The sequence below is a fragment of the Rhinolophus sinicus genome, linkage group LG05 (genome assembly GCF_036562045.2).
Source record: "Rhinolophus sinicus isolate RSC01 linkage group LG05, ASM3656204v1, whole genome shotgun sequence".
Classification (NCBI taxonomy): Eukaryota; Metazoa; Chordata; class Mammalia; order Chiroptera; family Rhinolophidae; genus Rhinolophus; species Rhinolophus sinicus.
In genome coordinates, this window is record NC_133755.1 from 163,011,382 (window position 1) to 163,035,150 (window position 23,769).

The following is a 23,769-nucleotide window of genomic DNA, read 5'->3' on the forward strand; positions in this document are numbered from 1 at the left end:
TCAAAAATGGCGAAAGTTGTTTACCCTTTTTAGTTTCAAAGTAATACAAGCTAAAATGATAAACAAATACCACTGTAATAAAAAAAAAGCTAAATTCAAGTCTCCCAACACAAAGGGCAGCTAAGGCTAGGAAGAGACTGGTACTCTCATGTACTGTTAGAGAGTATAAATTGATATTGCCATTTTGGAAAACTGTTTGGTATTTTCAAGTAAATTTAAATAAATGCATACATTATAACCAGCAATTTCACATATATTTATACAGACATGTTTGTATCAAGAGATACGCACAAAAAGTTCTTTAAAATATATACATAGCAAAAGTATGAAACAAGCTAAATCTACCAATATTTGAATAACTACAAATTGTAGAACAAATTTCAGTATATTCATATCATAAAGTACTCTACAAATTGAAATAATAATATATAACTATTTGTAGTAGTATGGATAACTCATAAACAATGTTCAGGGAATGATGTCAGATACAAAATAATATATACTATATGATAGCACTTACATAAAGATTAAAAGCCTGCTAAAGTAAACTATGGTGCTAAAAATCAGAGTTACCTTTAGGAAGGAGTAGGTAGTAATGATTCGTGGGTAATAAGGGTTTTGGTGTGCTTATAAAATTATTTTTCTTGAATTAGATAGTGGGTATATGGGTGGATTTATTTTGAAACAATTATTTTTGCTGTACATTTATGATTTATGTACTTTTCTAGATGTATGTTACTTCGATTTTTTTAAATTACATTGTCGCACGAAGTTTTCTCAAGTAATTATTAACTTCTCTATTTTTTATATAACTGCCCACAAGTCAACTAAAAAACTTTTAATTAAATTTAAATTTTATAAAGATGCTTCAAAGGACCATTTATAATTTTTAAGCAACTTGTTTTAAATATAAAAATAAATGAAACAAACTTTGGATATTTGGAACACAATTCTTTGATACCATTTTTACTCTCACAACAGCACTTCTTTACATCATTGAGAAACAGACAGAACATTATGATAAATGAAATGACATTTGCTTGGTCTTACATAACTTCATGAATGTTGAATAGAAAATTAGCATCAAGACCAAATAAGTTAACTAAGCCAACTGTTCTAATATATATATACATTTTTAGTAAAACTGTCAACCAGCTGAGTGTAGGTACACATAAACTTGCATATAAATATTCACAAATAATTCCAGTAGTACATTGCATGCATGTTATTCTAATTTGCAATGTTAGTTTAAATGGAAGTATTAATCTTGGAAAAAAAAAAAAAGGTCTGACTATAAGAGTAATTTACGATCAAGCAACTAATACAGAATGTAGACACCTACAATTATCCTCCACATTTAAATATGATCATAAATAAGTTATTTTCTTTTCTTCTCCACATTTTTGCTATTCAGATATGTATTCACTCTAGTCAGTACGGGCATAATTTTTTAGTCTGCTTTGTTCCACTCATAATTACCTAGTAAGACTTTTACCATACCTTTAAAAAGACAATGTAAACTTTGATGGCCACCTTTGCCACTTCCTAAATAGAACACTCATAATCATTCTGTTGTGTTTGACATTTAAGGGTTTGCTAATTTTGAATATGAAAAAAATATTGAATGTATTATTCTATTAGAATACCTGCTATTTTCAAGTGGAAATATTGGACTAAAATAGAGAGTTTATAGATTTTAATAGATGCATTTTGTTAAATTCCTTAATTTCTAGAGAAAGCATTTCAGAGTTCCTAAACTAATTATATTATTATAAGGATTGTCTTTTTAATTCTACTAAGGTTTGCTACTATAGATTCTGAAAATGGAATATAAGTGGCTATTTATTGCTATTATTTGATAATTAACTTTAAAATATGTATACTACATTTTAATGAATAATTAGGTAGATCAAATAATACTTACAGGGCTAAAATAGTTATCTCCCTTCCACATCAACCCTCCATTACTTACGGCAAGTTGAAAATTATAAAGTTATTAGTGTCTTAATTCTTGAGAGAACTACTCTATATAAACACGTAGGCCAGTGTTTGTTTTTGTTTTTCAATTTTTGGTTTTTTTTGTAGGCCAGTAGTTTTTAAAATTAGCTCTGACAAAATGTTTGATTTTGTCCAAAGCAATTTCTCTATTTGAAGAGTCCTTTGTTTCAGGGGTCATTTTTGATGGTTTATATTTTCCTAGGAAATTCATGTTTTAATTAAAAGTTATTTTGCATAAGGTTGAACAGGTTGTTCTCTTAATTATATTTTGATTTCATATACTTATATTTCCTCACTTAAATTTCCAGTTTTGTTGAGATTATTATGCTTCTGCTCCTTTTTCCTTAATAAAGTGATATATGTTTAGTAAACTCTTTATGCTTTATTTTTATTTGTTGAAGGACCAGTTTTAATTGTAATTTTTTTGCCTATTGTATATATTCTAGTTATCATCTAATTTTGTTTATTTTAATGTTTTATTTTCTTTCTTATTAATCTGTTGATTTCTCAATCTTTCGAAAATACATCAGTTAAAGAGGGTAAGGGGGGTGGGGGGTGGGAGGTGGGAGATGAGGGTAAGGGGGATCGAATATATGGTGATGGAAGGAGAACTGACTCTGGGTGATGAACACACAATGGGATTTATAGATGATGTAATACAGAATTGTACACCTGAAATCTATGTAATTTTACTAACAATTGTCACCTCAATAAATTTAATAAAAAAGAATATTTTACTGTTTTGCTGCAATATAACTAGATGAAAATGTACATTCTTATTGATTCGCCATTACTTAGAATAATGCCATAGAAATTACTTGAATTCTAGACTGTGAAATAGATACTTGCAAAATGAATCATTATTTTGCCATCTACTCTCTACATTTTTTAGTACTGATTCCACATGAGGCGCACAGATGTGATAATGGGACATATTATTTTATGAATCAGCAAGAATTTTTAAGCCTAAAGGAAACTATTTATGATTTTGATAATTTCCAGCAACAAAGATTTATAGTTTGTGCATTTGCATTTTTTTTCTGTACTTGAAGAAAAGACCTGCAAGACCTAACACACATGAGAAATCACTTATGGAAACTAAAAAAATGACTTGTTGAAATCATCAGTTGGAAATTATGCCTTAAAATTTAAAATATTTAAATATAGTGTAAATGTTCAGAAAAAGAGGATGAAGGTGACCAGATAACTCTTAATATATTAAATGTATGAGCATATATTTGTTTTTATTTCCACATTAGAATATTCTAGATAAGAATATATATTTTCAAAAAATGAAATATAAAATGATATTTACTTTTTTTCAACCTGCTGACCTCCTGTTTTTATTTACCCAAGTATCAACACATAGATCTCCAACACACACAAAAAAGTTCTCTTATTTCATTGTTTCCTTAATGAATTTCAAAATTTATGTCTGGCTCATTATCTCTCATTGTTTTGATACTTTCAATACTGAAAGAAAGTGTTAGGGTTATTTTTTATTAGCCATAGTTCAGAAAGGCAGAGTATTTTTAAAAGATTAGGCTTAAGAGAAATACAGGGCTTTCACCCAGGTGGAAACTATCCTGTGACAAAGATTTACTCCATATATGGGTGGATTTCAATGTACTTTTCTAAATGAGTTGACATTTATAATATACTAATTTGGTTCCATGCCATACACTTCCACATTTTTTTCTTTTTAATAAAATATTTAAAAATCATGTTCTTTAAAATTCTATTTTTTCAAAGACAAGGAATTATTTTGGGGGCAGCATAAGCAAGTTGTAGGAATTAATTTTTTAAATAGGGTTCCTCGAATTTGATATGTAAGAGATGTAACCAAGTAGGGCAGTCAAGATAGCTAGTGCTTTTGTTGTTGCTCTTGTTGCTGCTGCTGCTGCTGCTGTTGTTGTTGTTGTTTTAATTAGGGAGGGGGAAATTGTTCACTTTCACTTTATTTCTTAGGAATTAAACATTAATAACAACAATTAATATTATTTTAAATTAAGTTTTGCACTTAAGTAATGGGAAATTTCCAAGCTATGTCTCCAGTAGAAATTTTGATTTGGTAAAGTTCCATAATTCAGGGATTGAATTTAAATCAATAGCTGAAATAGTAATATTTGAATGTGTATATTTAGTAGGTAAGATATAGCTCTGGTGTAACTAGGTAAGGTATAACTCAGGAAATGTTAACATTATCCACAGAAACTTGATTTGGTTTCTGATCAGCTTCTTAAATTTAGTATTTTATTTTAGTACATAATATGCTATTTGCTTTCATTATTTCACATGTTAGAATGGAAAAATGTAATAAAGTATATCTGATTCAAAGTATTTTAAACAGAATTATCCATAAAGTGATATAATAAAATTCTTCCAAACCTTAATGTATAATAATGAAATATAAATCCATATATGTTATCAATTTAGCCAAATATATTTGAATATTACTAATTGTAAATAAATACTAGTGACCACATATGTTCACATACTGTACAAAGTATAATAGGTGCTAAATATAGGAAGAAGTAACTGCCTTCAACATGTTTTAAACTTAAAATTGGATTGAATTATAAAAACAAAAAAAAGCAAGCATACAGCAGCATGTTCAAGTTGGAATGTGGCATATCCACAGTACAACTGAAATAAGTATTATGGATTCAAAAATAACACATCACTATGCATTATAAAGAAGGAAATGGAACTCATATGTACCGACTACATGTTCTTTGGGATGATTATTCAAAATTAAGAGGGAAATTATACAGCTATATGGGAAAATGCATTATGGGAAAACTTCAGGGAATAACTATGAGCAGTCTTAAAGTTTACAAAGTATTTGCGTATGTAGCACCCATGTAAGAGAAGGTAAAAAAAGTTTACTGTGGACTCAGGAAATAAATTTGCCTTAAACTGAATGGTTTATGCTTAAGGGAGGTTTAGGAGGTAATGTGTGAACAACTCCTCTAATGTTGCCTGGCAGGCCTTATGGGGAAGAGGTTAGGTCACAACAGTGGTCTTTGGGCTCCTGGGTTCCACATCTCAATCCTGCCATTTCCATCACTTACTAACATCTCCCCAAACAGCAAGAATTACCACTTATTGAAAACTTACAGGCACAATTCAAGGCATGTTACATATACTAATTTACTTAATTCTCACAAAAACCCTTCTAAATTGGTATAATCATCTATTGTATTACAAATAAAGAAAATGAGGCACAAGGGGCTTAAGTCAATGAAATCTATGACATTAAACATTATGTATGCTTTCTATCTAGGCTTCTATTTCCTTAAACATTAAATGCAGCTATTAATAGCTTACATCTCCTTGGGTTTCTGTGATAAATATGCCTGGAACATAATAACCACTTACAAATGTTGCCTATTATATGAAATAATTAACAGATAACTCCGTAAAAGTAGTTTCTGTTTTTTTGGCTATTTAAAGTGAAAATAGGGAGTATAGACACTATCATTCAGTCTATGGGGATACACTGAATAGTATTTTTTTTAACTTTTATTTATTTATTTTTAAATTTAAGTGTGTTTTCCAGGAACCATTAGCTCCAAGTCAAGTACATTTTCATTGTTGCTTCATCTAGTTGTGGAGGACACAGCTCACAGTGGCCCATGTGGGTTCAAACCGGCAATCTTGTTGTTAAGAGCACTGTGATCTAACCAACTGGACTAACTGGCCACCCCCTGAATAATATTTTTTACACATATATTTGGGAGTTTGGAGAGACTCCCATATCTGCAGTATACTAAGTGACAGAAAGAGACAGGAAGTTATCAACACAGTTAGACAGAGTTATTGTCCTTTCCTAGTATCAGGATATTAAGGGTTAATAAGAATGCTAACAGGAAAAACAGAGTTGATGCAAAATATGGGTCCAACTGGCGTAAAGAATGAGAAGGTGAGGGGATAAATAGAAAGAAATCCTCTTGACCCAAATTATTATATAAATAAAGCATTACTACATACAAAGTGAGAATTACTAAAAGTATTGTTTTTAAATGGAGAGTATAGTTTTACTTTTAAATAGGTTAAGTTTAAAATGGACAGATGTTATTGGCTAGGAAATATAAATAATCTGAGTCAGGTATTGGTAGAGGAAAGGAGATGATGTATAAAGGAGATATAAAGAATGTAGCTATTCACAAAGGTTGTAAAAATGTGACTAATAAACTTTAAATAACAATTCATGTGTACTTACTATTCAAGTGACTATGTGAATTATGCTGTTATATACTCAAAACCATACAAAAAGAAATTATTTTAGCCCTGTCTTATAGATGAATAAATAATTTAGGCATGGAACCCTGAAAGACCCTGAAGCCAAAGCAATCTTGAGAAAAAAAGAAAAAAACTGGAGGCACCATGCTCCCTGCTTTCAAAGTATAGTACAAGGCTATAGTAATTAAAACAGTGTGGTACTGTTCACCCACAAATCAATGGGATAAAAGAGAGAGCCCGAAAATAAACCTGACCATAAAATATCATTTATGACAAAGGAGTTACAAATATCAACGGGAGAGGACAGTATCTTCAATAAATGGTGTTGGGAAAATTGCACAGCCACATGGAAAAGATTAATTGACCACTATCTTACACCATACACAAAAATTAACTCAAAATTGATTAAAAACTGGAATATAAGACCTGAAACCACAAAACTCTTGAAATAATACAAAAGCAGTAAGCACACTGACACAGGTCTTGGGGATGATTTTTTTTTCTTTTTTAACCTGACACCAAAAGAGAAAACAACAAAAGTAAAAAATAAACAAGCAGTACTACATCAAACTAAAAAGCTTCTGCACAGCAAAGAAAACCATGACTAGAATGAAAAGGCAACCTACCAAATGGAAGAAAGCACTTGCAAATCATATATATGATAAAGGGTGAATACTCAACGCACATAAAGCACTCATAAAACTCAAGAGCAACAAAAAAACATAATCTGGTTAAAAAATGGGCAGAAAATGTGAATAGATGTTTTCCTAGAGAAGATCTACAGATAGCCAAAAAGTACACGAAAAGATGGTCTACATTATTAATCATCAGGGAAATGCAAAGTAAAACCACAGTTAGATAGCACCACACACCAGTTATAATGGCAATTTTCTTTAAAAAAGTAGAAAAAACAAGTGTTGGTGAGAATGTGAAAAAATGGGAACCACTATACCCTGTTGGTGAGAACATAAATTGCTGCTGACAGGTTGGAAAACACTATGAAGTTTTCTTTAAAAAATTAAAAATATAACTAAGATATAATCCATAATTCCACTTCTGGGTATTTATCTAAAAAAAATAAGAACAATAATTCAAAAAGACATATGCACCCGATATTCAGTGCAGCATTATTTGCAATAGCCAAGACAGAAAACAGTGCCCATCAATGAATGGATAAAGAAATTGTGATATATATATATATATATATATATGTAATTTGGCCATAAAAAGAATAAAATCTTATCATTTGTGACAACAAGGATAGAATTTGAGGGGATTATGCTACAGGAAGTAAGTCAGACAGAGAAAGATAAATACCATATGATCTCTCTTATAGGTAGAAACGGAAGTGTGTGAGACAGAGAGAGTGAGTGTGTGTGTGTGTGTGTGTGTGTGTGTGTGTGTGTGTGTGTAGCTCCTAGATACAGAGAACAGATTGGTGGTTGCCAAAGACAGGATGTGGGAATGGAAAAAATCAGTGATTTTTTTTTTTTAGTTTAAATTGAATTAAAAACAAATAACACTGGGAAAAAAAAACTACATAAAGGCAAGAGTGCAATTATGAGCCAACACTCACAATTTGCTTTGAATTTGAGAAAAACCTAAACCCTGTCATAACACAGGAAAAAGGAGAAATTTTTGGCACAGATTTTTTTTCTTGAAACTAGATCTAGTTCTGTGCACTAATATGAATATTTTTCAATTATGATGAAAGAGTATCTAATATGATAGTCCCAATCCACATAAAAATGTTTCATTATAATAAGTGTAAACTAGACACTGGATATAGGCTTGCTGTAATTATTACTAAGCAATAAGCAGCATGGTGAAAAACCATCAAAAAAAAAAAGATAGAATGAGGACTTCCATTGACCATCACAGAGAAAATGGGTTAAGAAGATTTACCCGCTGCCATAACCACCAGACAGAGGTGACTGTTTCCAGCTGTTGAATTACAGCACTGGACTGTGGTACTTGAAAGAGAAACACACAAGGTCAGACCTCACTCTCCTTGGGTGTTGCTAGTTGATATATTTCTGTTGTGCTATAAGGAGGTGGACTCTGAGTGAAAGAGGTAATTATCATAGTTTCAGCCTATAGAAATGGCTGGAATTTGTGGGTCAGTGTTCTTGAAAAGGGAGAAATGCACAGAGAGCTTCAGAAGTTTGTGTGAGGATTTGCATTGGTCTTTGGTTAAAAGCAAGTGAGGGTAAGAAGACTAAGTCAATTTTAAAAGAGAGATTGCTGTAGAGCTGTGAACTGAACAGATACTAGAAAATCTGAAGTTCTGGGAGATACTGGAAATCAGAAATAACCAGAATGGAGGGACAGCCATTAGTACCACCGATAAACAATTGAGCCCTAGAAAAGACCATCTTATGAGTATGTGCCACGCCCTAGGATAAAGGTCACGATTGAAAACTAAGGACAAAACAAAAACAGATGCATTCTAACAACAAACAAACACAAACCCAGCCTCATAAAAAGTACTGTCAGTAATTTGACTTATTAGAATAAGTCTAATAGACTTATTAGAATAAGACTTGGTTCTTTAAAAAATGTGATACAATGCAGTCTCTGAACTATATAATCCAAACATAAAGGTTTACTGAACATGCTGTGAGGTAGGTAAATGTGACTATAAAGGAAAAAAAAAAGCATAAGTCAACAAAGTTAGTCACCCAGATGCCTCCACTTTTGGAATTATCAGAAAACAAATTTTAAACAGCTATTATCATTTTTAAAATAATTTAAAGTTAAAGATGTCCATAATGCATAAATATCTTAGGAAACTCAGCAAAGACCTGGAAACATTCAAAAATAACCACACAGAAACTCTAGAACTTAAAAATTAATTGTATTCTATAGGGCATCCTTATCCTGATATCGGTGATTTATACTTTCTTTTTTAAATCAGTATTTCTATAAATTTATCAATTTTATTGACCTTTTAAAAGACATTTTGGGGTTTGTTGACTTTATGATTTGTATAGTTTTTTATTCATTTCTACTTTAACTTATATTATGTTTATACTCTGCCTAATTTATTCTTCTCTTTTTAATTTAAGGTGGAAGCTTGGGTCATTGATTGAAGACCTTCCAATCTATTCTATTCTAAGCATTCAATGCTGTAAATTTTCCAATAAAATTTTTAATTACATCCCTTAAATACTAATATATCTTTTCATTCAGTTCAAAATTTTTTCTAATTGTATTTGTAATTTTATTTTTGATCCATGAGTAATTTAGAATTACATTGTTAATTTTCAAATATTTGGATATGTATATATATATGTATATATATGAATATATGTATATATATATATACATATATATGTGTGTATATATATGTGTGTATATATATTGTTTGTTTGTTTGTTTTTTTGTAATTTACTTCTGTTGTGGCCAAAAAAGCATATCTTGATTGATTTGATAGATTTCAGTCCTCTTAAATTTATTGAGACATGCCTTATGGCCCCAAATATAGCCCATTTTGTTACATGTTACATGTGTATTTGCAAACAACGTATACTCTGCTTTTGTTAGGTGAAGTGTTCTATAAGTATTAATTACATCAACTTGCTCGACAAAGGTGTTCAAGTCTTCTATATCTTTACTGATATTCTGGATTGATTAACATAGTAGTTGAATAGAGACAAAGGGTGAGTACTCTCAAAAGAAAAATATAAATGATCCAATCTAAAGAAAAGAAAGAAAAATACACTAAATGTATGAACAGAGGCTCAATGTATGGCAGAAAAATAATTGAGTGATATCAAGTGCTGGAACAAACATATAATTAGTGTCCTGAAGTAAAAGAAGAGAGATAATGGGATAAAAAAACTATTTAGATAGTGGTGGAAAATTCCTAGTTTGATGTATTTTCACTAATGTACAGATCCAAAAATCTCAGTGGATTCAAAACAAGACAAATATAAGGAGAATTACACGTACCAATATTACAATGCTGATGAAAATAAAGTAAAAAAAATATATTAAAAAAAAATTAAGCAGCCAGAGGGGAAAAGAACACATTATATTGAAAAGAAAAGTGACATAAATGATGGCTGATGTATCAAAAATGATCACTGATCAGATGGCTTATCTATCAGAATCACTGGAAGCCAAAAGAATGTTGAGTAATATTTTAGTATCTTAAAAGGCAGAAAGAAAAAAAATCTCAAATATATAAGAAATACCCCACCGAAATTGAGACAGATATTTTAACATGTACCAAGAGCATTTTCAAATAATTTTTCACAGTGAAAGGAAATAACATAAATTGGAAACTAAAATCATGTGGAGTTAAACATATTTTATATTAGATTTTATTATATATGAATGTGTAAAATATTTGTCATCAATAGCAAAAGAACAATGTGACTTCAAATGGGATATCAGTCTTCTAAGTTTGTTACATTTTGAAAGAATTTGTACGTTGTCACCCCTAATTGGTTTGTAAGAAGTTAATATTTGAGGACAAGTACTAAACTTGTATAGTATACGTATAGCTAAAATGGCAAATGAGAAGGTGAGATGGAATACCAGAAAACATTCAACTAAGTCGCAATAAGCAGGAAAAGAGAAATAGTAAGGAAAGAAAACAGATGAGAAAACTAGATTACAAATACAGAGATTGTAAAATAAAACAGTCATATTAATAATTGCTTTATATGTAAATAGATTAAACACTCAATTAAAAAATGCAGTGATTATAAGACAGGATAATAAAGTAATACACAACTGTATGATACTCACATGAAATATAGTTTAAGTGCTAAGCACCAAGATGTTGAAAGTGAGAAGACAGAAAAAAGATATAACATACAAACATTAATCATAAGGAGTTACTGTGACTATATAATTTTCTAATAAAACAGACTTTGAGACTGGCACTACTACCAGAAAGAAATGGAGACATGTTATAATGATGAAAGTGTCAACTCATCAGTAAGATATAACAATATTTTTACATAGTACTTTCACACTTAATGACAGTATTAAAGTATATGAAGCAAAAACTGACATAAATAAAAGGAGACCAACAAATCCACATACATAGCTGGACATTTTACCATCCCTTCTTTCATAAATAATAGAGCAACTGGAAAAGAATTTTTAAGGATATAAATTTGTAAATAGCAGAATACAAATTCATTTTAATTTCACATAGAAAATCATAAGAATAGGTCATATGCTGGACCATAAAATACCTGGAAATACATTTTAAAAGACTACAATAATACACATAATATTTTCTGAATAAAGTGGAATTTAATTAGAATATCCAGATAATTGAAAAGTCAATACAAATTACTAAATAACTAATGGGTCAAAGAAATATCATGAAGGGAATTAGAAAATAATTTGAAGGGATTAAAAATAAAACATCATAATTTGTGGATTTTTGCTGAAGGGGTAGATGATTATCTCACTCAATTCAGAAAATGCATTTGACAAAGTCAACACAATGATTTAAAAAATTATGCAAGTTTAAAGGAGTACTTCCTTAAATTAACAGAAAGAAGATACTAATAACCTCAGCTAATAGTACAGTTACTGGTATAATAAAATGGAGAAAAAAGCAAGATTATCTTCTCTCTCTACTTCTATTCAACATTGTATTAAAAGTCCTCAATATGCATGCAGTAAAACAAGAAAAACAAATAAAAAAATAGATATGGCTAAGTAAGAAGTAAAACCGTATTCTCAGTCAACTTGAATGTTTTTGTAGATAGCCTTAAGAAAGCTTCAAAACAATTTACTGGCACTAAAATTAATTTAGCAAGTTTAAAGGATACAAAGTCATTTTAAAAAATCAATTAACCTTATATATACTTGCATCCAAAAATGTAAATTGTAGTTAGAAAATAATTATATTTACAAAAGGGTTACAAATATTAAATAATTTGGAATACATTTAAGAAATTCTGTGCAATTCTTCTACACTGTAAATCAGGATTATTGTTGAGAGAAATAAGACTGGAATGAATGGAATGATATATCATCTAAATGTATTGTAAGATTCAAAATCAATAGGTATAAGTTATTCCTAAATTGATTTATAAATTTAAAAGCACCATTAAAACCCCTAAACAATTTTTATAGAAATTAAAGGTAATTCCAAAACATGTGAGAATTCAATGACTTAGAATAGTTCAAACAATCCTTGAAAAAGAATAATGTAAGAAATTCAGACTGTCAGCGCTTTACCCTAATGGAGACTGTTGGACTGATGCAAGGGTACATAAATTAGCTAAGAGAAAATAGTAGAGATTTTAGAAAAAACGACGTACATGTATGTACTCAATCAATACTCCACAAAAGTGCCAAGGTAATTCTATAGAAAAGGAAAGGGTTTTTGGTTTTGTTTTGTTTTAAGTATAGTTGGTATACAATATTATATTGGTTATATTAGCTTCAGGTATACAATATATATTCAGGATTATTGTTGAGAGAAATAAGACTGGAATGAATGGAATGATGTATCATCTAAATGTATTGGAAGAAGTATTTTCAACATATAGTTTTGGAAGAACTAAATTCGCATATTGATAACCACTAATGTTACCCCTTAACTCAGACCATATAAAAAATTAAGTCAATGTAGACGTAGGCCTACTACAAAAGGTAAAACACTAAAGATTCTGTGAGAAATCATGGAAAATATCTTCCCAGTCTTGGGGTAGGTAAAACCACAAATCTTGAGAGGCAAATAAGATAAATTATACTATCAGAATTAAAACCATCTTATATAATAACAGTATTAAAAACACAAGCCAAATAAAGGAAGAAATTATATGCAGTACATGTATCAGACAAGAGATTTGTGATTTGTATACAGAATAAAGAACTACAAATCAATAATCAAAAGGCAAACGAACTAATAAAATATGGCAAAAGTGTACATTTCACAAAAGAAAATCTATGAATAATGATTAATTACATAGAAAGGTGCCCACCATCATTATTGATTGGGAATGCCAATCAATACTACAATTAGATATCATTTCTAACACACTATCATGGTTAAAATGAGAGATACACACACACAGACACACTAACACCAAATGCCAGCAAGGATGGGAGCTTCTTGAACTTATGAATTGCTAATGAAATGTAAAATTGTGCAACAACTTGTGGAAAAGATTTTTTTTTAATTAAAAAAAAAAGGTAGATACACACTTACTCCATTATCTAGCAATTTTACTTTTATCTATTCTAAGAAAGAGAACTAAAAACATATTACCAGAGAAAGATATTAGAAGGAGAGAAAGGCTTTAATTATAATAGTCAAACAAACCAAAAACTAATGTCCATCAAGAGGAAAATAAACATGGTGTGATCCTACTATATACTACCACTAAGCAACAAAAGGGAATAAACTACTGATACATGCAAAGACATGCACGGAAATTTAAAATAAATCTTATGTTGAGTGACAGAAGCCCAAATTAAACATGTACATAATTTATTTTTATGGAATTGACAGAACTAATCCATTGTGAAAAAAATATCAGGCCAGTAGTTGCCAATGCTGTTTTGGGAATCAGAGAAAGGGAAAGGATAAGCAAAGTTTCTGGAGGATGTTCATATTCTATACCCTGGCGGAGGTGTGGAGTTCCATGAGTCTATATGCATAGCAGCATTCATTGAATTTTGCACTTAAGGTCTGCACATTTCACAATGTGTAACTGGGGAATGGGGAAGGGAAGCGAAAGGGTAAGAAAGGGAGCTTAATTCTCTAAAATACAATAATACGATGATTTCAGACTTTAGTCTTATGGACAGGTAAAAGGCAGTGGGACTAAAACTGGCTACAGACTTTTGTTCTGCCAATAATAGACATTTTAAAGTAAACACTCACATAAGTTCTGAGAAATTTTTGGTCTTTCTAGGAAAGTTTTTGAAAGTTATTTACTTTAACATTTAAAAATGTTAAACAGCTTGCCACATATAGAGTGGCATCATTTTTAAAATATTATCTGCAAGTACTATATTTCTTCATGTTCTGCTATTTTATATAACAGTTTGTTTCTCTCTGCATTGTTTATAAATTATACATTTTGTATAAATGACATATTTTGTAACAAAAATGTATGCAATTACCAGTAATTACAACATGTCAAATTTAGAATCTACATGGATCAAACATTACTTGCCTCTTCCTCAGTTAATGGTTTTTCCCAGGATAACAGATTAAAGATTAGAAAAAATACTTCAATAGCTGTGATTAAATAGAACACTGAAGTGATTTCCAGGCACTATGTTCTAACACTTCTCCCTTATCACTAAGGGTATTAAGAGGTTGTATTTCTTGACCTAGTTCTCTTTTGAAAGCCCAGTAGGGTGTAAGCAATGTGTCCTTCCAAGGTCTAAATGAAATAGCAAGACCAATTTTAAAGTGAGATAAATTAATCTCAAACTGGGCTCAGTAATTCTTTCCTTCGGGGTTCATCTTACTTCAGGTAGCTTATATGCTGTTCCAGGAATGCAGAGGCCATGAGACGGAGTACCAATAACAGTGTCAAATGACAATAATTTGACCCGGTAATATCTATGGTATTTTCTGTGGAAGGTGACATCCAACTTTTGGGCAGTAACACGTGAGACATAAGTCACTACTATGACCTCCTCACCATGACTATTGTCAGGGCTTCTTGAGGTTCCCTTGCTCTTTATGCTACATCTGTGACATCTCTATTTCATCCCTTATATTCCTCTTCCCAGGATATCAAACCCTACATAAAGGAGTTCTTCCTACCCCAAGCTATTCAAAACATCTTCTTTGCATTAGCATGCATTCTCCCCATTTTCAGATTTTACTTTCTTCTTTGAAATTTAGAGGCCAAGAAGTTGACTTTTTTTTTTTTTTTTTTTTTTACTTCTGAATTTTGCATGTCGTTTTTTGAGGCAGTAGGCATGAAATATCCTGTCTTACTGGGCTAAGAACCATGTATACAATAAATTAATGTGGATATACTATGTTTCCTTGAAAATAAGACCTAGCCAGTCCACCAGCTCTAATGCATCTTTTGGAGCAAAAATTAATATAAGACCTGGTATCATATCATATTATATTATATTGTATTATATTATATAAAACCTGGTCTTATATTATATTAAAATAAGACTGGATCTTACATTAATTTTTGCTCCAAAAGATGCATTAGAGCTGATGGTCTGGTTAGGTCTTATTTTCGGGGAAACCGGTAATATCATAAAATCCCAAAACAAACTTCAATATGTTGAGCTATATATATATATTTTATACTCTTCAAATAAAGTCTGAACTAATCAAAACAGATAAATGTCTGCATGGTGAGACTCTTTCCTATAACCCCTCCAACTGCATTTACTCCTCAAATACTTACTTCCAGCCCCTCTGATATTTTGCAGTCCTCAACCACTCTATGATTTTCTGCTGTTAGAGCCTCTACACATCATTCCCCTACCAGAGTGCGTTCTACCTCTCAGGCATACTAGGAAATCTCAGTTTTTTCTTTTAACTTTTACTTTATTGTTATTTTTCAATTACAGCTCACATTCAATATTATTTTATATTTGTTCCAGGTGTACATTCCAGTGATTAGATATTCATGTAATTTACAAAAATTATCCCCCCAACTGATAGTGAAAGGATAAGAAATATTACTAACGTAACCCACACCCCTTTTACTGTTAATCTCTTTATCTTTTCCTTCAATCATGGAAATACCCACAATGAATTTTCATTTAAACAAAAAGAAAATTTTAAGTCAATTTGAAAACATTTGAGGTCATGATAGCAATTTATTTTTGGTCAACGAAGGGTTGCCATTTAAAATAAAAAAGAAACTTGGTGTGTCTGTAACTCTTAGGTCCTTTAGGATTCTTCAGAAAGACTTCAGAGGAACAAGCTTCCTCTTTCCCCAACTAATTACAAAAAGTCTGCTGAAACGTCCATGAAAGCAATCAACCCTCAATACAAGTCCACAATGGTTCCTTAATTTGGGAAGTCTTTACACATTGCAGTCATGGATCCAAGATGTTTGTGCCCTGGATTCGTGCCAAGATCTGCCTTGGTGAAGAAGTCCTAACCTGAGATTTAACCAGTTTAAATTGAAACTTGCCTTGGGACTTGGGATAAACCTTCTCTGAAGTCATTTCTAAAATGCTTTTCACATAATATTGGGTTCATAGAAATTTACTCATATTATGGTTTCTGTATATATGCTTGGAAAAAAACAGACATATATTCACAATATTAAAACAAGGGGTAGGATTTTATGTTATCACTGGATTTCAAGGGAAATCATCACTATATATATATTATTGTCTCAGAAAGCACTGCTATCAGGTTAATTTCTCATTTACATATGTGATAATGACTATATATTTGTTAAGTACAAACAATAGATGCAGTGGATTATCCATGATAAACTATACATTAAAGAGCAGAAATGATTTTATTGGAATGAGTTTTCTGATGAATGTATTCTGGTTTTCAGTTAGAAATGTAGAGTATGTTTCAGATCATTTTTTCTGTGATCAAGAGTTTGATAATCTTTGAAAGAAAATGCTGAGAAACAATTTTTGATTTATAGTGAAATAAATAGAGCAGTAACAGACATTTTTCAGGTTTAGAAATTCTCTACTCAACGACATGGCTCCATAAAGACAGAGTCTCATAAATTATTGGGATAATTTCATTCAGAGTTCAGGTTTATTACACTGAGGCCAACATACTGGAAATAATCCTTAGGAAAACAATAGCAATCTGGCCTGTCTTATGAATAGATGGGAAAGCGGGTCAGGAGCAATTTACTAATTCACTCAGCAGTAAAGATAATTACTGTTTTTAATGATAATGTACTACAGGCCAATCTAATTGGTTCATGCCTCATGTTTAAACTGTTCTAGCTTAATAAGTGCAAGAACATTATATTTACTTTGCTGGGTCTAAAAGCCCATGATAGTGAAAATTGACCTTTAAATGATCCTCTGTGCAGTTCTGTATTATTTGTTTTGGATTATTGGAAGTTCTGGATATTTTTAGCTAAAATGTGTATTTGTTTATTTTCATAGGCCCTCATTTCCTCTGTATTATGCCTATTCAGAGGACACACAGAATACATTAAGAAAAGCATGGTCTCACAAAGCACACACCAGAAAATTAAAAGAAGAGGATTGTTGAAATTATGTGAATTAAAGTAACAGGGTCAGAAGAACTTTAAGCTTCTTCAGTTAGATCTCTTTCTACAGAACAAATGAATTCCATCGATTTTTTTTTTCCCCTCAATCACTTCAAATTAGTGCTGTGTGGCACAAACTGCTGTATTTGTGGCATCAAAAATGCCATGCTTGGCATATGTGTACTCTCAACCAAAAACAGGTAATCTTTTTAAGTTTCTTCATTGTCCCAGCTATATAGATGATGTATCCTTTACAGACAATAATTTTGTGCTGGTCTTTTATTAATGTTAGAGTGCCAGCCAGAAGGTGCTGAGAGTAACAGGAAGATTCTCCCTCCCTCCCACCAGCAACCTAATTGCAGCACTGAAATGCTCATTTCCTCAGCTATTGGGTGTATTGTCAAATAACACCCTATATCTCATCCCCCTTCATGAAGATTTCCTCAGCTGAAGAAAGTTGCTTTCACCCAAGGTAATGTCATCTTCCTGATGCCGCATATATTCAATGACTGATCAATATTCATGATATTGTCTGGGTAGACTTGTGGGGACAGAGCTGGGAGTGCAGTTTCCAGACTCTCAGCCTCACGTGGAAAGGTTCTGGCTCAGGTAGTAAATGGCCATCAACTGTGATTGGATGACCATCAGCTGTGGCCAGTTGGCGGTCAGCTGTAAACAGTGAGCCATTGGCCACTAATATAACTGCTGTGGCTGTGCTAGCAGAAAATGGGGGCTGGCAAGAAGATGGTGGCTGAGCTAGCAAGAGTGGATTGAAGCTAGCAAGTGAGGTGGGTTGGCAGAGAGAAGTGGACAGCAGGCTGCGGATCATGTGGCTCCTGCTTCCTGTGTCTCCAACTCAGCTGCCAGTGAAAATATAGTAGTATGACTCCCCTATCTGTGGCTCCATTGGTGTTCCTTTTTGGCCTCACCATATCCTGCGTTCTTATGTGGGGAGCCGGTCCAGAGACCCCGCATGCCACTCCGCACGACAACTACTTGCCTTAATGCAGTCCAGTTGTACGGGGCCATCTTAGCTAAAGGACTCAGACACTCAGAGGATTTTTTTTTTATTTTTATAATGACTGGTGGCCCATATACTCCCTCTTCCCAGCTCTGCTTCCTTCACTTCCGGACAGTATTGAAGGCTAAAACACTCCCAAATTAACTTCCTGCATGCACATTTCCTCAAATAAAAATCCCAGGTGTTTACAAGTAAATATACCAGAAATCCAGACCTGTGAAAATACTCGATTTTTTAATCTTTCTCAGCTTTCTAGGTCAGTGGTCGCGCAAGTGCCGTCCATGCTGAAGATGTTGTTTGTATATATATATATATATATATATATATATATATATATATATATATATATATATATATCCTTATGGAAGCACCTTTGGCTGTACGCCACCTTTGTCTCTGTGGGATATAAAGGGCCCGGCCATGTTAGGGGACCGGGAACGGAGACCGGGCTGGCACAGAGACAGAGAGGCTGAAGCAGAGACATGGCGGAGACCCTGGGCTGTGCTGTATGTACCGTGTTGCTGACTGACCAACAATGGCCCATGGGGCCCGTGCCCAAAGGTGGCTGCTGTGGCTGCTGAGAAGCAGGACGCTGTGAGTTATGAGGCTGCTGCTGGCTACAGGGTGTAACCCGATAACATCCAGCTGTATACAACAATAAAAACTCCTGGCTGTATCCCAGGAGGCCTGTGAATAAAGTATGTCTACTTTGCCTTCGGCTCCACACATCTTCTTCCGGCTCCCGGAGACTCAGACACCTTACCCCTGGGATAACATCCACTCAGACATTGACCTGACACACCCCCTAAGGATATTTTGGAAAATATTAATTTTAATTTATTCCTCAAGTAACTATGATCCATGATTTATTTGTACCCAGAATTTTTACTTAAATTTTATTTCCTAGAAAAAATACTCAAGCTTCAGAGAAGAAAATAATAATGAAGAGTAAAAAAGAGAATGCAGCTTTTACTAAAATTTGAATTTTGAATATATAATCTTGGTGATTCTTCTAATGTCAATAAATATATCATTATTATAGTTGTGTTAACTCACACATGGAAAAATTTGTTTCTCTTATTTCATTAAATAGGCTTACTGTAACTGCCTCCCAAAAGAATCTTAATTAACACGTTTCCTGATTTTAGCCTGTAATTTTTACTTTAAAAAGAAATACCCCTTCCTCATTAAACTGATGCACTCCAGATAAAATTGTCTCCACCTACTCATTAGAGGACACTATTCTTCAATCTCAGGGAGAGTATAGGGATGCTCTTGTGATCCAGTCCAACCAAAACCCATCTGAATATTGCTTCAGTGACTGGGAAGAAGTATTATCCTTCATTCCTATTAATCTTAGAGCATTCAAGACTGATCGGCTCCAAGCTACCTTGCCCCCATAAATGAAGAGTATTCTGAGAATGGGACCAACTCCCATAACAGAGCACATAGCGGAGCCAAGATTTTGAGAAAATCAGTTCTGATATCATTATCTAAACCCATATTTCCTTCCAAACCTGAAACTAGGATAACTTCTGGACTATTCTACTATACTTTTTCTTTCTTAAAATAGTATGGGTTTCTTCAACAATCTTCTCAGAATGATAATATCACACCATGGTGAGTTTCTAAAAATTATCAAAACTTATGCATAGAAATAGTAATTTAATATTTATTTTATCATTTCTATATTGCGTGTAATAGATTTTTTCAAGATTATCATGCTTGAAATATTAATATATGGTATATAGTAAGCACTCAGGGAATAATGCATATTTTGTAAATCTGCCTCTATGAGTTGCTGATATCTTTGAGTCTTTGTTTCTGCTTCTTCTGCTTGAGTTTAGGGGCAGAGGTAGGGTTGACATATTAAGAATGGATCAGCTCTTGATGTATAGTAAAAACAGTGGAAAAGGAGAAAAAAGAAAACTCAAAATGTTAATGGTATCTTATATTATTCCTCCCAATGTATCCATCAAATTAAGCAGAGCACGACATAAGGCTTTCTATGACATGTCTCATAACTACATTTTCCAACTCTGAATTTTATAATTTTCTATAATGCAATTTGAAACTCCATTTGTTAATCACGAGTACAAAATGCTGACTGATTTCTGGTTCTGCATGTAAGAAATGTAGAAACCACCACTCCATCCTAATAACAAATAAAGCTGAACAGAGTGAAAACCTCAACAACTCCTCTCGGAGCCTTAAAGAGAGTTTAAGATGCAGGGAAAATGGAAGCTCCCAAGATTGGAGAGACCAACAGGCAAATACAGAGAATAACAACTTACCTGAGCAGATACTCAGGAGAAGAAACAGGCAGGGGAACCAGTTCTAGGGTAAGAAAACAAAAATTGTAGTTGAGGAATTTCAGGAGGCTCAGCGTAGATAAGTCTGAGAGTTAAAAATTCCAAGGGTATCCAGCATAGGGCAGGTCCAACAATTTTATGAAATTTACCTGCAGGTCAGGTCCTCATGGTGAATATTAATATTAGAGAAAAATGCTCTCCTGCTGGAAGCAGGAGAGGAAGAGGAACCGTTTTGAAATACATCACAGCACTCTCTTCTTAACAAGTCCTTCCCTCAAGAGAAACTAACTCAGCCGAACCTAATCTGCTGGGGTATTACCTGAGCTCAACTCACCTGGGGGAAGAAACTTCTCAACTCCAATCCACTCTAACTTTCCATCTGGCAGAATGGTAGTACAGTTGACCCTTTAACAGCAGCCATTTGAACTCTGCGGGTCCACATATACGTGGATTTTTTTTTTTCAATAAATTCAATAGGCCCTTCTTATCCATGAGTTTCACATCAACAGATTCAAACAACCACAATTGGAAACAATATTTTTGCATTCCTAACCACAAATCAAAAACATTGTTTTCAGTCTGAGGTTAGTTGACTGCTCAGATACGAAGTGCCAACTTTAGATTCAAAAGGTATACATGGCTATTGGATCACATTGGGGTTAGCACCAGTACCCAGCACGGTTCCATGGTCAGATCTACTCAACTCTAGACCAGCCTAGCTAACCTCTCCCACTAAATGGGGGAGGAAAAAAAATTGTGACATTCACAGTTCAGAGGCATAGGTGCTCACTAAAACACTGAGACCTAATTGCAGGACAATGGAACACTGTCTCTCCCCCAACACCTTACCATCATGTGACTAAAAGTCTACTTAGAACACTTGCTTTTGCCCACTATAGTCATACCCAGCATTTGAAAAAAAAAAAAAAAAAATTGCAAGGCATACCAAAAGAGGAAAAAAAAAAAAAAATTAGAAGCGAGAACAAGCATCAGATCCAATATTGTAAGGATTTTCAGAATTATCAACTAGAAATTAAAAACAACTATGATTAATATATTAAGGACTCTAATGGATAAAATGAACCGCAGGCAAGAACAGATGTGCAATATCAGTAGAAAGTTAGAAGTCATAGTGAAGAACCAAAAAGATGCTAGACATCAAACAAACAAACAAACACAATAAAAAACACTGTAACTGATGTGAAGAATAACTTTCACAAAGAAATCAGAGGCAAGAAAAAAAAGTATCCCAGGACTGTGGAACAATTACAAAAGGCATAACATATGTATAATGTACAACTGGAATACCAAAAGGAGAATAAAGAAAGGAACAGAAGGCCTATTTGAAACAATGACAGAGATTTCTTCAAATCAGCAGATACCATACCACAGATCCAAAAAGTTTAGAGAATTCCTGGCAGTATAAATGCCAAAAACTACACATAGGCGTATTATTTTCAAATTACAAAAAAAGTCATACATTTTTTAAAAAAAATCTTGAATGAAGCCATAGGGGAAAAAGAATTTGAACCTATAGAGAAACAAAGATAACAATATAATCTGACTTCTCTTCAGTAACCATGCAAGTATGAAGTCAGTGGAATGAATATTTAAAGTGTTGAGAAAAAAACACCGACCAACCTATATTTTGGACCCTGAAAAATAATATAACAGAAGTGAGGGAGAAATAAAGACATTTTCAAACAAACAAAAATTGAGACAAAAATGTTGCCAGTAGACCTGCCTTTTTAAGAAATGTTAAAAGAAGTTCTTTAGAGAGCAGAAAAGAATATAGGTTAGAAATTCAAATCTACATAAAGAAAGAAAGAACATCAAAGATGCTATCAGAAGGATGAAGTAACGGTAAAATAAAAACTTCTATATCTGTAATTTTTTCTTGAGGTATAATTAACATAAACATCATATTAGTTTCAAGTGTACAAAATAATGAGTATATATTGTTAAATGATTACCACAGGTCTAGTTAGCATCCATCACCACACATAGTTACAAAACTTTTTCTTATGATGAGAACTGTTAAGATGTACTCTCTTAGCAACTTTCAAATAAGAAATACAGTATTAGTAAGTATAGTCACCAAGCTGAACACTACATCCCCATGCCATGTTTATTTTATAACTGGAAATTTGGACCTTCTGACCCCCTTCACCTATTTTGCATAACCTCCACCCTCCACATCTGGCAATCACCACTGTTCTCTTTATGAGCTCATTTTAAGGGTTTTGTTTGTTTTGTTTTTATAGATTCCATAGAAATGAGATCAACCAATATCCATCTTTTTCTGACTGACTTATTCACTTAGCATAATGCCCTCAAAATCCATTCATATTGTCACAAATGACAAGATTCCATTCCCTTATATGACTTAGTATTCCACATACATACACATATATACCACATTTTCTTTGTTCACTCATCTATTGGTAGACACTTATGCGGTTTTCATGCCTTGGCTATTGCAAATATTGCTGCAGTGAACATGAGGTACTTATATCTATTCATATTAATGTTTTCATTTTCTTTGCATAAATACCTGAATTAGATTTGCTGGATCTTATATGTTAGTTCTATTTTTAATTTTTTGAGGAACCTCCATACTGATTTCCATAGTGGCTGCACCAATGTGCATGCCCAACAACAGCACATGAGGGTTCCCTTTCCTCCACATCCTTATCAACACTTATTTTTTTGGCTTTTTAACAATAGCCATTCTAACAAGTATGAGGGAAATATCTCATTGTGGTTTTAATTTGCGTTTCCCTCATGATAAGGAAGTGGAGCATCTTTACAGGTACCTGTTGGCCATCTGTAGGTCTTCATTGGAAAAACTGTTGAGATTTTCTGACCATTTTTTAAATCATATTGTTTGGTTTTGCTATTGAGTTTTGTATGAGTTCTTCATATATTTTAGATATTAGCCCTTTACCCCATATATGATTTGCAAATATTTTCTCCCATTCAATGGGCTGCCTTTTCATTTTGTTTCTTTTGCTATGAA

The 23,769-nt window shown here is 32.6% G+C and overlaps 1 long non-coding RNA gene across 1 annotated transcript in view; it reads right to left on the reverse strand.

Moving 5' to 3' along the window:
• Positions 1-23,769, reverse strand: part of LOC141566993 (uncharacterized) — a 650,611-nt gene that overhangs the window by 320,274 nt on the left and 306,568 nt on the right. Inside the window, exon 2 of the long non-coding RNA XR_012496957.1 lies at positions 20,733-20,775. This is a non-coding gene — a long non-coding RNA (uncharacterized LOC141566993). The remainder of the gene's footprint in view (positions 1-20,732; positions 20,776-23,769) is intronic.